The following is a 13745-nucleotide window of genomic DNA, read 5'->3' on the forward strand; positions in this document are numbered from 1 at the left end:
AAATATCCGAATGAACGGTGGTGTTTCCCTGAGGATTCACTTTGTTCCTACACGACATTCACTTTAGTTCCTTTAGACCAGACCCAGCACACACACGCTGCTCTCATGCACACACTGAATGACAGGCACACAGAGAGGACTGGTAGAGAGACCAACAGGGGTGGCACGCCAATTTGTACCATAAAAATCTATCTCACTTTATGATCGCTAGTTAAATCAACCCCTCTCTCTCTCACCTCAGCCAGGTGTTGCCACATGTCTCCACTTTAGCCATCATTTCAAATTAAAAGCCTTCTGCAGAGTCATGTAACTGCACCTTCATGACATTTCAGTCCTTCTGCAAAACGTATATAAAAAGGAAACACTGACAGGTTTCTAAACCAAAATGTGTGTAACGCTGATGGGGCAGGAATTCACTCTACAAATGCCAGAGTCATAACCATGCAGATTAGGATTAAAGACAGATGATTAAAGAAACAGCAGTGAAACAATGAACAGTTGTTAACATTTCTCAACTCAATAACAAGTAGGGCTGTTGTGCTATATTACAATACAAGCAAACTGTAGGAGAGAGCAAGAAACTACCAACAAAAATCAGAGTTTTTGTCCTTATTCATTAATCATTTACTATTTATTTTATTTACTATACTTTTAAAAACAACTGTTATCATGTTCTGGTGAATGAAATTGATGGCAGCCATATTGACTCTATCTCTACCAACATGATGAGTTATTGCACCGTGCGTAAAGAACTGGGACAATGAGTCATAAAATGGCAAATTGCTGATTCACAAACATGACTGGAGAGGTCCCTGCTGTGTCCCTTTGCATTTAGAAATCTAGTCCAGCACAAAAGCAAGAAGGGCAGTGATCTGAAAACTGTGCACTCTGCCTCAGAAAGTGGCAACACTGAAGAAAAACGAGCAAACAATTGGTTTTAAAACTGCGTGGTCTTTGTCAGATGAATTTAGCAACTAAATAAAAAAAGCACTGTTGAGCCACCTTAAATCACTGACAGGATTCCTTTAGTGTGACAGCCCTGATGACGAGGCCACCGGCACAGTTAAAACCCATTCAGTTTCAGATGCTGACAAGCTGCTGCTAAAAGTCCTGGAAAATTAAATAAACCGAGCACAGTCATCTCCACCTCCACCACACAGCACCGAGGAGAACCGTCAGCTGTGAGCTCAGATCTCCCCGACACTCAGCAACAGACCTGCACTCACACACTGAACCATCTCTGTGTAACAGAAATAAATCAGCCGGATGCAAATCACACCTGATATGGAACACGATGCTGCAGGCAAATGCCTGAGCTCTCACAGCGACGTCTGTTTGTTTAGTGACACTGTCGGATGAGGGAGTTTTGCAAATCGCAGGTTCACTATGAGAACAGGAGGCATCTGTGTATTTATAGTCCCTGCTGTCATGCAAGAGCACAAATCTCCTCACTATTCAGCAGGGAGGGACAGTAAGTCAGCGTTATCACTCACTGTGGCCACATGACCACATCATGACAGAGTAGACTCTTAGTACTGATGCATAAATAAAGGAGATGTTAAAAGACCATTAATACCTGAAACTACACTTTCATTTTGTGAAACTATAAAACTGCTTTTGTCTAAATTTAGCTTTTTTTTGACCAAGGAATTTTAAACAATTTAGTAAATGCTGTTGTGTTCTGATTGACTGAATGTTGTGATCATTATGGTAACATTCATTTGATCCTCCCTGCCCACTGCTACCACTCAGCAAGCTTTTAGCTGAAGTGATGTGAAATCACAGAGAAAGTCATTGAGCGAGTGTTATTGAATTTATTGAAGTGTTTCCAAACCACATAGCTAATATCAGAATACAAATATAAAAACGTTTGAGTCAAAAAGCTGAATATTTATCTGCTCTCCTGGCTGTAGCCTCTGGAGACAAATGATTTTCAGGCTCTCAGCTCTGTAATTACTGTAAACGGTGAAAGTGACCATCCAGAATTTCCTCCACTGAAGAAGAAACTACGTTTTCATCTAAAAAGGCCTCGGACAAAGAAAGAGATGAGACCAGATCGCGGAACTGAGGACTACAGGCTACAGACAATCGCTTACAGAACCTTTAAATGAGCTGCCTATGCTGCCTTTGACAGCACCTGTTCTGACAGCACTGGTGGAGCTGATTTGACCTTTGACCCCTTCAGATGTCTATGAGTGGTGAGCACTTTCAACAAAGAGTGACTTTCCCTAGGTCACAAAAAAATAGTTACTACAAATCAGTGAATCACAATTTCTTTCTTCTCCCATGATTCATCTTATGACCCTTCAGATTTCCCGACCCCAGGTTGGAAAACACTGTCATACACAGAAGTGCATCATTTACACTTTCTACGACTCACATTTTCCAAGCCATGTGCTGTACTTATATGACGCTGTTGCCTTGGTGGGTGGAAATGTTCATTGTGTTGGTTAAGACACCATAACTGGATCAGCTGTTGCCAGGACAACCACTGACCCAGCCCGTCTGTGGCTGGTTTGCTAAATGATCCAGTTCATTCTAACCCTGAACTACTTTTAACTTTAGTTTTTAGTGGGTTGTAAATCCCATAATCCACTAACCACTTTCACTACTTCAGCCGCCTGTTGGATGTTTACACGCCGTCTCCAGATGACGTCTGCTGGCTGTGACCTGCAGGGGAGACGCGCTGAGTGTTTCTTCTGTTTAACATTTCTTCAGGCTGCCAAAACGTTCCCGAGCTGCAAAAGACTCTTTTAGCTTGAGAGCGAGCGGAGCTGGAGGAGACGATCCAAAATAAGAAGATAAACAGCTGAGGCACTCGAAGAAAAATGACGAGACTATAAATATTAAATCCCACCTTCATGGTTTTACACTCAGCAATAAATATGTCTGCGTGGTTTTCATCAAAGACGACGAGGATTTAACAGTGACTTCAAGTATCTGTGGAGACTGAGACTGCAAGTAAAAGAATAAACATTTCAGGCAAATATCACAGATTCTGAATCATAATTCAGAAAAGCTGGATTCTTCAACACTCTGAGCTTCAAACAAAAAAAACACTAAACTCTTCTGTTTTTTTTTTTTAACTTTGTTGTAAAAACAGTTACTTTCACTTTGGGAACATAAAGTTCAACCTTGAATTAAAAGCTTTGTCAAAACAAGACAAACGTGTTAGTGCCATGTCAGGAAATCAGTGTGATACAACAAAGCAGCAGAGTAGATGTCAGCGTCACGTCAGCTGAGAGTGCTCAGGGTTTCAGCAGGAGGACTCCCCCTCTTGCTCAGAGATCATCGGTATAGGCGGCAAAAAATCTTCGCTATCTTAAATGGAAATGTAAGAAGAAAAAAAGGCAGAAATACGTTCATCAATAAATCTGATGAGTGATTATCTGATGATTCTGACAAAGTCCAGTTCTCACTCGGCTTGGGTGTCATTAAAAATGTAATATCACGATACAGTCCAGCCCAAATGTCGCGATACATGATATTATCGCAGGAGGGAGGGGGATCTTTTCTATATAATATATATAATTGTATTTTATACTTCAAGTAAAGGCGATGCTGCCAAATATATATATATATATTTTTTTTTTTTCAAAATTATGAAAAATATTGTAATTCTGTAAAATCTAATATCAGATGAGTCTGAGGTGTTTGTTTGACGTCTTTAGGCTTTGGTTTGAAATAATTAGACGCTGAGACGAAGCTGCTGGAGAGAGTGTGTTTCTGATCGAATCAGTTTCTCCTAAAGAGGAAGTGGTCCGTCTGTCCCCGTCCGTCTGAGGTCAGACTGGTTGTTATTGTCCCTCTGTGTTAACCAGTCAGTGTCTGATACTGACCACTCTGTGGACAGAGCTCATGAATTAATCAGAAGTGAACACATGTTTCTGACTGTCTGAACTAATCCTGATTTTTGTTCAGTTTAATCAGGATATGGTTTTAATTTAGAAACGATCAGATATCAGACGACCTCTCTGAATCCTAAACACATGAGCTTTATTATCAGTTTGCAGGAAAATGGAAGAATATATCAGCAACACTGCAATTACAGATTTGGAAAATTTCAATTTTTAATATGTGGAGAAGCTAAATGGAAACAGTGAACGCTCGTCATCAACAGTCATCAACACTGATGTCTGGAAATGCGACGTGACTTTCAGCTTCTTGAACTGCAGCAGAAATCCAGACTGATCAGTCAGCGATCTCTGGACTGTCTGATTCCTCTGGGAACGTCCACAGAACTGCAGCTCGCCTCTACACCAGCGTCACTGCGGACTGGGACTCTGACTCAGCAGCTCAGTTCAGCCTCCGTCAGTGAGAATTCATTCTTCATCATATTTTAGAAGGGTTAGAGTTTGTTCTCATTTAAGTATTATTTTCATGTAATAAAAACAAGTGTAACACCTGTAGCTGCTGGAATCACAACAGATTTCAGATCAATGATCTGCTCCTTCAAAATAAAAGACTGATGCAGCAGTGTGTAGCTGTCAGTAAATCACTGTAAAGCCCTGTAAAGGCCGACCGCAGCCACAACGCCAACGAAAACACCAGTGCAGGATGTTTCCCGCCAACAGCACCGACGTTTATTTCAAAATCTAATCAGCTCATCCTCCGGTCCAAGTGAACGTTTGTACCACGTTTGAAGAAGTTCAAGGTGTTACGGAGATATCGTGTCCAGAGAGTGGGACGGACAGACAACCTGAAAACAAAATGGCACCAGCAAAGGAATAAAAAAGATGTTTTGATCTTTTGTCCAGTTTTATAACCAGGAAATATTTTTACAGTTGAGGCGATAATGTGCATTTTACACTATTTTATATTGAACAGTTAAACTGTGTTGCTCTCTGGATAGATGAAGATGAAATTTATGTCCCCATATTAAACTCTGACACGCTTTACATGGGCTTTTATCAGATGTGACTGAATCATCAAGAATCCAATTGTAAACAAAAGACCTGAAACAAATGGATTCTGTAGTTTGTGAATCAGGAGATCAGTATCGATATTCAGGCCTCATAAGGAAGAAACTGTCAGCTGCACTGAAGCTTCTGGCTTCACATATATTTTTTCAGGCTTTTAAATCATATTCACAGCTCTGCAGATGTCGGGGGGGGAAAAAGTACCAAAGGCAGAAATACCAGCCTCCTGCATCAGCCTGTGAGGAGCTGTCAGTAAATCACCAAACTGAAGCCACAACTCCGCCGAATAATGCAGGATGCTTCCCGCCAACAGCACCCATGTTCATTTCAAAATCCAATCAGTTCCTCCTCGAGTCCATGAACGTTCATACAGAGTTTGAAGGAATTCCCTCGAGGCGTTACAGAGACCTGAAAACATGATGATGAGCTCATGCACCGTACAGTTTTATACAACTTTGTCATGGTTCTTGTACAACATCACTCTTCAGGCCGAGCAGCTCCACGTGATAACCACGTCTTCCTCCTCTCCGCCAACCACAGGAACAACTGACGCCTTGAAATGTAAAATCCTCGACAGGCATAAAAACAACAACCCGCAAACTCCAGCGGCAGCACAATGAGATCTGTAATAAGAAAAAGGCCTGGAGCCGCTGAGTGCAGCCTGAAACAGAACCCAGACCGTGAAGCTGTTCTCTGTCCTGGTGTTTTCTGCTGCTGGAGTCTGGTCCTCTCTGTCTGCAGGCCCAAAACACCTCATCTCAATGGCATCACAGTTATCAGAGTGTCCAGTGAGTTTCAGCAGAGTGGGGGTGGGGGGTTTTATCCAGCCATAGACAATCTAATACAGCTGTTCTGCAATAACATCAACTTTATGATGCTTATAATATTTCTGTTGGTGCTGTCAGAGTTGTTACATTCATTTCTGGTGTTTTAACGTGGAGCGTGAGGTGTCCCTAATATTCTGACTCTCTCTTGTATGTGAAGGGAAGGGATGCCTATAAGTATAATGGAGTCCAGTACAACACCGCCTTTCACCAGCTCAGAAATTTCCAGCAACGTCAACATCAGAGCGTCGTAAAGAGACGTGGCCGAGCCGCTGTGTTGGATCCCATTACACTGTACAGGTGTCCATAATACAGGGTCAGGCTGGACGAAAGACTCAGACCCTGAGGTTTGATACGACAGCAGCTAAACAAAGTCCATATTTATCATGTGGTTGCCCATGGTAACCAACAGGTAAGAACCAGGTAGCTGGAGACGGGAAATGATGAGATTTTATTGATACCAATGCTAATATTGATTCTGTGTATTGGTCTGATTCTACGGTGGCCCGGAGAGCGCGACGCACTGCGGCTCAACAAGACAGACAAAACACGAACAACGTCAGAAAACATCTGAAGACTCACAACACAACAGGAAGTGTTTGACAGGGGACGGTAAAGAGTGATGAACCAGGCTGGGACTTACAGTTGGTATAAACCAGCGGTTCCCAACCTTTTCCAACTCATGGTTCACTGGAAAAACTCACATCCCACCCCTGACAACATGGAGGACAAATAATTCACCTTCTCAGAGCACAAGTTTACGATGTGGTCCGGCGGCAAAGCAGTCCGGCTGATACATACAAGTTCCCAACATTGTTTTAGATTTTAACAAGTTTAATGTTGTTAAAGATAATTTCATTTAAAAACATTTGTCTTTTCACCAAAATTGAACGATTTGGCAAATGATTTTCTCGGCCCACTTGCAACACCTCTGTGGCCCAAAGATTGGGAACCACTGGTTTAAACAATTTGCCTGAACTTCACTGTCACTGACAAACTGCAGCTTTAAACGCCAGGGGCCTGAACATCAGCAGCCGCAGCAGCTGTGAACTGAAAACCATCTAACAACAAATGCTAAACCTGTATCCAAAGAGCAAAGAGCTGGTGGTCTTGTGTGATGTCTCAACATCCCCTCACCTTTTTCTCTATATATTTACTTTGACTCTCTGCCATCTACCATCAGACAAAAGCAAAACGGCAGAAAACAAAAAAAAAAATCAGTGGCTAAAGTGAAGCGACATGTCGCTGCCTTCACGTCACATCGTACAGACGCAGGCGGAGGTGCGATCAGCTGAGAGGGAGGAAACTGCTCGTCTGTGTCCTGGTTTTGGTTATGACATCAGAATCTTGTGACGGCTACGATCTGTCCCACATGGTGAGAAAAGACACGTCAACATTTGAAAATGGCTACAAAGACATTTTCAAACACAAAGACGGGACAGATTCAGCCAGACTTTCTGTCTCTACCTGGTTTGCTGTTGTGAATGTGAGACTACAGGGCGATCAGCTGGGGTAACGGTGTTGGAATAATGCATGAATCCTTGGGATAAAGAAGGTTTCTCTTTTCCTGCCAACATGGTGCGAATTCACAATTAGACACACAACACTGCAGATCCTTGTTCACTACATGTTCAGCACCGGTCAGCAGAGCAGGCTCATAAAACACTGTTGCAGGAGGCACAGATTAATGGTATACAAACAAAATATGAAGGCGCGTGCAGCCGGTCTGTTCCTCTCTGTCTGTGATCTACAGCATGAACAGTGAGTGAGCGAAGAGCTTGTATCAGCGGCCGTGCACCGCCTGCATCCATCAGGACGACTCCATCCATCCACCAGCAGGTGTGTGGCTCCGTCAGCTGCTCTGAGCTGAACACTGCAGAGGTTTAACAGCATCACAACACGGCAACACACCGCTAACAGTGCACATGCTGTTCTCACACACACACACACACACACACACACACACACACACACACACACACACACACATCACACAACATCCATGTGAAGGAAAAGCAGCTCAGACTTGATGTGACTGATTTCTAAGGATCCAGTTTATATTAAAACATCATGAGGGATTTCAGATCAGTGATGTAATGCTGTGTGATCGTCAAAGTATTTGTGGTTAATCAGTGACTGTCAGTGATCGTTACTTTACGTTTGGCTTCTTTTGCCATTTGTTTTATTGATCCTGAACAGTTTTAAAATGTTGCTTGTTTTTGTTGTTTGATTAATTATTGATTAATATTTCTTTTTTAATCTCACTACTTCAACTACTTCAACTACTTCTGTGAGACTCAGCTACAAACAAAAACAATGAATCTGATAAGTCGTAATAGTTCATATGGAAACATTTCAGGACCAGTGAAGTAAATTAAATTATAGGCATCCGAAAAGAAGTTAAATCAGATCAAATACAAAACATAAAAAAGTTAATGTAGAAAATACCAAACAGAGACAAAACCAATCCAAATAACAAGTCAATTGATTATTCACATAATTGTATCAGTTAGAGCTGAAACAACATGCAAAACAAATCACATTATGATTATTCTGGGAGATATTTCAGTTGGAATGATTTTATCTTGACTGAAATGTTTTTAGAAATTATGATGTGTTTTTTTGCACCAACAGTCTTGTTCCTTTACATGTGGAGAATATGATCTGAAGGCAGAGGCGTCACACATTTGATCTTTTATCAACACAAAAATTGCTGCTCTTACAATTTGGATGTTTCACTTGGTCGTATTGTGATTTAAATAATATTTCAATTACTGTTTGACCCTTTAGTTTCAGCCCTGCGTTAAACAGAATGTTTCTGATGCCAGTTGAGCTGAAAATAGATTCACAGACTTTCCCAGAACTTTTAGAAACTCTGAATGAAAACCTGACGTTTGTTTCCACCGGGGCGGAGACTACGAATAATCAGCTGATTATCTTTCTGATTCTGTTTTGTAAAATGTCAGAAAATCATTTCACACAGCCAAAAGCCACAAATAGCTTGTTCTGTTCCGACCAACAGCCCGAAAATATTCCGCTTCAGCTTATCATCACATGTAAGAGGCTGGAATCAGCAAATATTTGGTTTGTTTACAGGAAATTGACTCAACTATTAATTGACTATCAAAATAGATATTGGTTTATTTTCTTTTGATTTGGCAAATTTATCAATTAACCATTTGAACAAAGGTTTCACCTCTGATTTCCACAATGTAACATTAACTCATCTTTCCGCTGTGCTGGCTCATGTTGCTCTGTTCTTCAATAATATGATGCTGATCAAACGTGTAACTTCTATTTTTATTGTGTGAAATCATTAAGAGGACGTTTATGTATCAGGAGGTGATTGACAGGAGTCATTGATCGCTGTTGAAGGGTTCAGTCTGTGTTCAGACACAGGAGCAGCAGCTAAACTGCAGTCAACACCCAGAGATCTGCACCACCCAGGCCTTTATCTCTCTCTGTCCCTCTAGTCAACAGGCCTGTGTCTCAGTCAAACATAAATTATCACAGTGTCTTTACAGTAGGTGGTTCAACTGACCTCAACGGCAGAGGACCCCAGTGTTTTCTGTGGAGCTGCCTTATCTCCACCTGTTTAACTGCTGGTTACACAGAGGCCTCGACATCAAAGTGAAGGACGCCGAGACGAACGCGACCAGAACAGAAGAAGCTCAGACACAGTTTAAGATACACAAGGTGTTTAAACTGAGTACAACTCTGTTTCTGTTACACCAGCGCCTGGACGTCTGTTCGGAGACTGAAGATACTTCACTGAGAAATAAATTCAGCTTTGAGGTTTTAATGGTCAGTTTAGTTAATAAAAGTCTGTGTTTAAAATCTGGCAAAAGCTCCACTTCCTGAGGCTTCGTCCACACTACGACGTTATCCTTTTAAAACTCAACTCTTTTGCTACTAAAACGTAGCGGTGTGTACGTTGCCTGAAAGTCCCACAGCTCATTCATATCTCAAGATAAAGGCTGCAGCGCAGACTCAATCATTAACTGACCAAATAATCTGCAGATTAGTCAAAAAACAATACTCGGCTGCAGCCCTGTGCGAAAGCATCTATTTATACTAGAAATGCAAAATGAATCGAAATCAAATTGAACATGCAACATGACCAAGTGCAGTATCCAAATCACCAGAGCAGCAGTTTTTTTTGATAAAGCTAAAACGTGTTACAGCGCTGTGCACTGTTAGCACCATCAGTGTTGTGTTGCCACAGAGACCCTCCGACCTACACATCATATTCTCCAGAAGTAAAAGGAACAAAAATCACATCATCATCATTTTTAGATTTTTTCAGCGAAGCAAAATGCAAATATGAGCATTCCAACTGAAATGGTGACTCACATGGAAATATCTGCCAAAATAATCACAAAGACTTTTTTTGCATATCGTGCAGCTTTATTAGAAATATATTTTTAAAAATTAAAAATGCAGCTGAAACTGAACTTGAAACTGGACGTCCCAGATGTTGTCCATCAGCTCAGGTAACTCCACTGAGTCACTCAACACTTCAGCCGTCACTGAGCGACCTCCAGGGCTGTTCATGCGGCAGAGGGACGGGCGGGACGGTCGGGGTGACGGCAGGGCACGCAGCCCTCGGCTCCTCTTCCTGTCTGACCGGCCTCCAGGGAGGAGCAGACACATCAGCTCATTTCAGCTTCCTGTGGGCAGACCGGCTCAGTGAGCCCGATGTCAACCCGACCGTCACATAACTACAGAGGTCTGCTCTGGGCTGCAGATAATCACACGCTGCCGTTTTATGTGTCCACAGGTATTACTGTGAACTTCACTGGTGTGAGGGCTTATCAGGCGATTGTTCATTTCTGTGGACTGTCGTCTCTTATCCACTCAACAAGTGTAAGACAGTCGACTGACATAATGTAGTCTACATAAATACTTAAATAATACTTAGAGGCTGTCCTTATAGATAAATAACCTCCACAAAAAAGTCTATTAAAATGGCACAATAGTATCACAACGTGTGATTTTGCAACAAATGCTATATCTGAGGAAAATAATCTACAATATATCAAGATATCCCTGCAAATAAGAGGAAAATAAAAAGGGTTAATAGATATGTACCAAAGCAGGAATCAAACCTGTGCTGGATTTATTCGCCTCGTTGTGCTTCACCATGACAAGCCTTTAGTTTTGAAGAGGTGGAGCATTTTGTGCCAAAGCACAAAGAGTTATGAGCTTTTATAAAGCAATGTGAACATATGTGCCGTTATTTCAACAAACCGTCAACTGGCAAAAGGCTGAACGGCCTGAGATCAGAGGAGTTCACTGTTCAAAGGTCTGCAGGAAACGAAGAAGACACCTCTGCTTCGGTGATGCAACATCAAGTAAACTTACACTACATGTGCAAGTGTGAAAACAAAAGCACTTCTCCAATCTTAAAATCAGCCTGAGAGTCTTTCAAATTTCAATAGACAAATCACACGTTAGTCAAATTATCTCTGCAGTGAAACATCATGACACCACGTTGTGCTTTAAATCACTGTCACTGGTTATTAGCCGAACACTGCAGTACACTGACAGGTCTGTGTGTTTGTGGACACTTGTAGTCACAACCAACCTTTAACCAAAAAAGCTCAAGAAAACAATCAGCAGATTCATCAATGATGGAAACGATTGTTAGCATCACAAAGAATACGCTTCTTAATCTCCAGGATAATCTGGAATGTCTCTAAATGATTTCTTTATATTCTGATGTTCTCCTTTACAGTCTGTGTTACTTCAGTCAGAAAACCAACTGAGGGCACTCTCACAAAACGTCCTTCTCTTTTGTGGTTCACTGCCTTTGTTTACATTTTTTCAGTAGTTAGTGCAGAAAACAACAGTTTCAAAATATTCAGTTTCCTTTCATCCTCCACAAGCAGCACAGCTGTTACTCTCCAAACTGTTTTCACCACTATTCATATTTCTTCTTACTCTGCTTTTTCACGCATTCCCACAGTTACCACTGTCAGAGAGTGTGTATCAATGAAAAAAAACAAACAAAAACTCTACTGACACTGTATTTGAGGACATTTCTACATCCAAATCCTGACATCTTCATTCTCAAGACCACAAATTCATTGGTGCACAAAGAGGACACATCATTTAGTGAAAGTCAGAACGAGTTAAACGACTGTGAGGACACAACACACACCTCCCTCCAGATGAACCCAGAGCCTGTATGCTTCAGTGGATTTACTAGAAAGATAAACATGCATTGTCTATTGTGTTGAGTTCATTCACAGATATAATCCTCTCTGCTGCTTCTGAGTTTAACAAGTGACCTGTTAATGGAAATAAAACACGGAGGAGGATAAAAGGATAAAAACATAAAGCTTACTTTAGGTTAAATGACCATCACACACATTTGCATTGTGACTTGAATACCTTTAAACCAAACTATTTCTACTGTGAGGCATTTTTCTTCACAGTAGTTAAACCTAGTACCTGATGTTACAGGCCGTCAATCAGTAGCTAATGTTATGCAATTGTACTAACATAGTATTAAATCATAGTACTAGTAGCTTGTTTATGCTAACAGCAACAAAACCTTTACTTCTGTATGAATTGTGCTCAAAGTTAGAAATAAAGTTGAGCCCGGTATCCCAGCTCAGGGGATATTAATATCATGTAACTAGCCTGTTAGCCACGTTACTGGTTTGTGGAGGGTTGCCTGTTTGGGTGGTGGTGGTGGTGGTGGGGCAGTAAACAAAAGCGGTGCTTAAAATGCTAATAAAGGGATGGGGGGGGGGTCACTCAGGCTAATGGCACATGTAAAGTAACAGTAAATTGTTGCAAACACACCAGTCACCACGGAACTGACTAACTTTGCTACCGTTAGCTGAATTAATCGGAGGGCTAGCTAGCGGTCGGCCCTGGATCTCACTGCCCTTTAGCGTAAAGCTAACACGCACACCGATAAGGTCTCACAAAAAAACACACAACACACACTCACACACCAACACCAACTTAAGAGACCAGAGTCGAATAATATGCAGGAATTAAGCACAAGTTGTGCAGCTAGTCCGAGGCCCGTCGTGGCCCGCTACGAGGCTAAAGAGATCCATTATCGGACGCGGTGCTGCTTCGCTAGAGCGGGGAGAAATGTTGTATTTTCCGCGCAACTGTACATTAAATAAACCATTTTAGTGGACTTACACCTGCATTTAAAGGGGAGATTCAATAGCTCAAGCCGGCTTTACCCCCCAACGTACACCGGCGCTCAGATCCTTTATATAACTGTTGACCTAACGTCCTATTCGTCGTGTGATGGACAATTACCGATGCGGCGCTTTCAACCTCCCTGTCAAAGCGATGGGTCCATTATCGGACAACCGTTCAGATTCCTCCTACTACCTTATGTTGTTCTATAACTTACACATCATTGATTAAGACAACTAGTCATATTATTGAGTATGAGGATGGAGACTAAGTTAAGCTGGCAATCTGGATTTATTTAAATGTTATAATAGCATGAAACATGCTAAACATCCTAGCGGTGTTGTAAACGGACGGTAAAACAGACCACAAATGGGTGTTTTAACGGAGCTATAAAGAAGTACACACGCAATGAAACGTATATATTAATATGTTTAAACTGGGTGACACAGTGTGGATGTACTGCTCCAAATTTTCCAGGTAAAAAGGAAACAAGCGGGTCAGGCGGGGACGTGTCCGATGATGGACGCATGCCCCTTAGCTCCCCGGTCTCTCCAGACAAAGACAGCAGCTAGCCTGCTGAGCTAACCCCCGGGATAGCTAGCAGGCTATCCCGCGTTTAAAAAAAGTGGATCTAAATCCCACCGAGAGGGCCGACTTCAGCCTGTCCACTTACCCCGTTTGGAATCCCTATCCGACCAGTGTTCATGTGCACTCCATAGGTTCCAGTAATCCCAGTAAAAACAGTTAAGACAAGCTCCCAAACTGGTGGATTGAACAGGCAAACCAGTCAACGTGCTCCCAGTTCACTGGACCGCAGCCATCACACGGTCAC

General features: G+C 41.9%; 1 protein-coding gene across 1 annotated transcript in view; it reads right to left on the minus strand.

The window, feature by feature from the left end:
• The window catches only part of LOC111231885 (zinc finger protein 609-like), a 37690-nt gene that overhangs the window by 23757 nt on the left and 188 nt on the right, over nucleotides 1-13745 (minus strand). The window contains exon 1 of the mRNA XM_022759152.1: nucleotides 13587-13745. This exon is cut by the window's right edge and continues 188 nt beyond it. The gene's annotated coding sequence lies outside the window, so the exon portion shown is untranslated. The remainder of the gene's footprint in view (nucleotides 1-13586) is intronic.

Source organism: Seriola dumerili, unplaced genomic scaffold (assembly GCF_002260705.1).
Source record: "Seriola dumerili isolate Sdu_G_001 unplaced genomic scaffold, Sdu_1.0 BDQW01000320.1, whole genome shotgun sequence".
Lineage (NCBI taxonomy): Eukaryota > Metazoa > Chordata > Actinopteri > Carangiformes > Carangidae > Seriola > Seriola dumerili.